Consider the following 4,843-nt stretch of genomic DNA (forward strand, 5'->3'; position numbering starts at 1 on the left):
AAAAGATGACACCGATTGAAGAGAAAACAACAGAAAGGAAGAAAATGGAAGGAAACGAAAATGTACGTTAGAATTTCCAAGAGAAACCAAAATTTCGAAAAGAATAGAAACAAAATTGATTAAGAGATAATTAGGGAAATAACTATTCTGGTTACAATCCCTAAATTTCTTCCCACTATCCCACTACTCAGAATTCTATCACAACCGAAACTCTATCGCAAAGCTAAGTAAAAATAATTCCCACGCTTATGCAGGGATTCAAACACAAGACCTTTAAGAAACCAACACTCAACTTAACCACCAGACTAGTAGGCCCATACTGATATGAAATTACAAGTAATTAAATATGAGCCTGCTGAACTAGTATAAGGCTTAATTCTAAAATAACCAAAATTTTCCAAAAGTAAGGCTTGAACTTGGGACCCCTCACACACATGGGACCCCTCACACACACCCAGAACATTTAACCATTAAAGCAGATACACAGTTGTGTCACTTTTTAATAGAAACAAAAATAAAAATTTTGGGATGTTACAAATAACATATAATTACCCTTATTATATATGTGATGTCCATATTTCCAACAATTTAACCCCTCAAAAAGTTTCTTAATTGAGTCCTTGAGAAAGGATTGTATGAAATTGTGAATCCATGTTATTCCTATTCCTTTCCATTAGGAGAATTACAAATCAAATTTTTTCTCCTGATTATATCATTTTTAGTTGGATTTAGATTTTTTCAGGAAGAAAAATTTGATTTGTTATTCTCCTAATAGAAATGGATAAAAATAGCGTGCAATCACAGTTTCATATAATCCCTTCTCGTGAGTCCCTTATAAAATATTTAGTTTGGAACTATAAATTTGGTAATACTTTCGATCCCAACCTCATTTATCAGTCTTCCTTTAATTCTTATTATCTTATTTTTTTAATCAATCAAGTGGTAAGTGTATTTATGTTAATTGCTAAGTTAACACTAAATAATTTTAAACATAATTTATTTTTTAATTAGATTGTAATCTTTTATTTAGGTTAGTTCAAATTGAGTTACAACTTCACAAGTTTTTAATATTAAAATAGATAATACGATTGCATGATCTTAAATAAGGGTGTTAATGGAACGGAGCAGAAACGAATGTTACTAAATCCTTCATCGTTTTACAATTAGTATGTTCTACTCTATCATTTGTCTTACTCCACTATAAATGTAAAATCTTGAAAGTTGAAATTTATTATTACCTTCATAGATGTTAAATGCATCTATTCATGTCTCATCCCACTTTGTTGTGTGTTTTTTCTTCTAAAATAGATTATTACATTTTAATTTTTAATACTTGTACATAAAATTAAATAATAATTTCATATAATAAAACATGATAAACAATTATCACAATCATTCATATTCACTGTCCAAAAAAAATATCACCTTGATTGAAGTCTCTAATCTTAAATTAATTTTGGGTAAATTCTTTTTCTAAAAATAGTTAATAGTACAAGTTGTAAATGCCTTTAATATTACCTCTTATTAGCAAAACTATTTAATTCTCGCACTCTTATAATTTGCGATAAGTTCATTAAGGTGTGAAAGAACTGATATAGCCTTCTTTTTAATCACTTTAATCCATCCTTTCATTGAGCATTTAGATCATATATAACAATTTCAAGACACATGTTGATTGTTGTATTTATAATTTTGATAAGAGAGATATGTGAGGGAGGGCTAAAAGAGTATACTTTTTCTATTTGGTATTGATTGCAATAAGATGTTTAAATTTTAATATATTACTTCTATTTGACATTAATTAGAATAAAATTTTTCAACTCTATAAATAGATCAAATTCGAAGTTAGTAAATCTTTTTTTCTTTACCTGTGATTTCTTCTCAAAAATATTTCCCCAAAAAAATTTCACGCTTTATTTTTCTTTGTGGTTATATATTGCTATTATTTTTAACAAATTTCATATTTTGCAGTACCTTTGCTATCCATCAAAGAATCTCCACCAAGACTTACCACTACTGCAAACTTGTTATCCAATCAAACAATTTCAATCATTTTTAATATTTCTTCCTCCAAACTTGTTTCTGCTAGTTTCATCTCTTTGTTCATTGCTTAATTATTTGAACAGAGGAATTAACCATCTTCAATCATTAAATAACTTGTAACACCTAATTCTAATATGCCTAATGACATCAATATACTGGTTTGCCTTTCCTCCTTTCCTCTCCTGGTAATTTCAAAATAATAATGATTCACATAACAGAAATCCTTCTAAGTGCAGATAATTAAGCCAGCAGCAGTAACATTAAGATCCCAGTTAAAACCCAGGATCATATCACCATTAGCAGAAAGTTTGCTTCTCAACCAAAAAAGACCAGAATTTACAAATCAAAAGACAGAATGAAATGAATTTTTAATTTACAGCTTTTTTTGGAGCAATGATTTTAAGGAAAGAAAGTGACAAGTTATCAAGCAGAGAAGGCTCCGTTGAAAGCTGCAACACCAATCTGGCTTTTTGGCTCTACAGCCAACTTGACAGTCTCAACCCTTGGATGCCCAAGTTTAGTCGTCGCCTTCTGACCCAAATTTGCTACAAAAGAAACCAAGTCAATCTCATGTCGCTTTTGAAGCTCCGAACCAACTAATTTGCTTCTCGAAACCCTTACCCTCCTTTCATACTCCTCAGCAACAAGCATAGCAATATCTGCCATCTCTAAACTCTTCTATTTAATTTAAACCCTGGAAAATGAAAAATTGTTATGAGAACTTTGAATGGATATTGAAAGTTGAAGCTATGGAGAAGCAGATATAGATGAGGGAAGTATTTATAAGAGAAAAGACCAATTGGATAAGGGCGACAGGCACAGGTGAGGAAAAGTTTTAAAGTATTAGAACGTGGGGAGTCTCAGGTTTGGTGGTTTTCAGACAAGGCGTAGTGGGTTTGTAAAATCCTATGGATCCACATGGGAAATGACATGCAGATGGTTTAGGGCTTTAAAGGAGAAGAAAACAATGACCGGCCGCTGTAAGTTGGAAATGAAAAAGCCGAGAAAAATGTGGAAAATGGGGGATGCTCAGCCTTTTCCTGGGGTTAATTGTTTTGATTTTTAAACCCTCGTGACGGGTATTTTGGGTAAATGAGTAGGTACAGTACAACGTCTTCTTGACAATTCTGAATTCTAATTTTGCTTTTCATCTTTGTTAGTTATTAACTTTCGGTATTTTCTCATTAGGGAAAATAAACTCTCTATTTTCTTTGGAGTTGCTTGTAATTTCTGTTAAGGAGATCAGGAATTAATTATAAATTTTTTATTGGTTAAAATATAATTTTATATTTTTTTGGAAATTACCGTATTCCTTATTAGTAGTAGTGTTTAATCTCTTCTGTCATGGGCAGCAATGAAGTCAAAAGTTTATTTTTAGGAATCAAAATTAAATTATAAAACTTTAAAGAGGTTATAGTATGATTTTGTTTTTTTATATGCTTTTTATTTTAGAATTTTAAAGGGATTAAACTGAAAATTTTTTATTTTTAGGGCCAAAGTGTATTTTGCCATTAAAACTTATATTTTAAAAATTTTAAGGGACTAAAATAATAATTTACCATTTGGAGAGTGTCAGGATCTCGACTTACCCCCTTAGTGCCATCCCTCGCCATAAGTGCTCTCTGAAGACATAAACAACTAATCATGAAATATTCTCTATTCTCATAAGTGAGAATTGAACCCGATCTTTTATTAATTTATAATATCGTCATTTTTAAAGGACTAACAAGACTTTTTTTTCATTTTTAGTGACCAAAGTGTTTTTTTATTATATATAAATTTATAATTTCATTATTTATAAGAGAACTAACTTATCAATTTTGTATTTTTGGGGCCCATGGCCCTTGCGCCTAAAGTCACTCCTATTTATATGGTAAGGATGTTTATATATTAAACTCAATACCATCTCTATCAGTATTAAACTCTTTATTAATTTTGGTGTTACGAGTCAATTAGACATGAATTCAATTAGATAATAATGAAAAATACATTTACTTTATAGAGTTAATTGAGAAAAATATACCTCAAGTCTTTGTACTCCATTTACATTTGTAATTTAGTTCATTTACTTTTATTTTCAATTATTTAGTCCCTCCACTTTTCATGTTTCATTGTTTATGTCCAATTATAAATACCATTAAAAATTATCAATTAAATTTACTAAAGTGACATTTCGAAATAAAAAAAAATCACTTGATAATCATGTATTTAAAAAAATATTGTAATGAACTTAAATTTAATATAATCTAATTTCATCTATTAATTTTTAAGTATTAAAATTTTATAAATAAAATTTGAAAAAAATATAAATAAAATATATATTTTATTTCTATCAAAAGAAAATTATTTTATTTTACAGTTAATTATTTTACAGACGTATATTTCATCAAATAGCTCAATAAAAAATTTTAAATTAAAAAAATATGTTTGTTATCCTCGATTAATTAATTGAACTATTAACTAGAGTTAGTAAAGGTAAAACAGTTGTTTTTGTGTTAACCATTCGGACCACAGAGTCCTCAGAAACAACCCAACAAGGGACAAAACAGCTAAACATTTTGTCGGCTGCCGCCCACAAATAAAGCCAAGTTAAATTTGTAAATGCAGTGTCGTGATTGCACGCGTGATGCCTACTTTCGGTGATTGGAGGAAACGTGTCTCTCTTTTAGTGTGTTAGTGTAGAGAAAAATAAAATGTCGTCACTCTACTCATCTATCTATCTATAAACATCGAAACGTGGCACTCATGCTATGGTGCTCTCTTTTTTTTTATTTAATTTTTGCATTATAGATTAATGGTT

The 4,843-nt window shown here is 29.5% G+C and overlaps 1 long non-coding RNA gene across 1 annotated transcript; it reads right to left on the reverse strand.

The window, feature by feature from the left end:
• Nucleotides 1-2,298: 2,298 nt before the first annotated feature.
• LOC107951669 (uncharacterized) lies at nucleotides 2,299-3,153 on the reverse strand. Its single transcript, XR_001698549.2, has 2 exons — nucleotides 2,665-3,153; nucleotides 2,299-2,588 (listed from the first exon to the last, which is right to left on the reverse strand). It is a non-coding gene; the product is annotated as an uncharacterized lncRNA (long non-coding RNA).
• Between the last annotated feature and the right edge of the window lie 1,690 nt (nucleotides 3,154-4,843).

Source organism: Gossypium hirsutum, chromosome A02, assembly GCF_007990345.1.
Source record: "Gossypium hirsutum isolate 1008001.06 chromosome A02, Gossypium_hirsutum_v2.1, whole genome shotgun sequence".
In the NCBI taxonomy this organism is placed as follows: domain Eukaryota; kingdom Viridiplantae; phylum Streptophyta; class Magnoliopsida; order Malvales; family Malvaceae; genus Gossypium; species Gossypium hirsutum.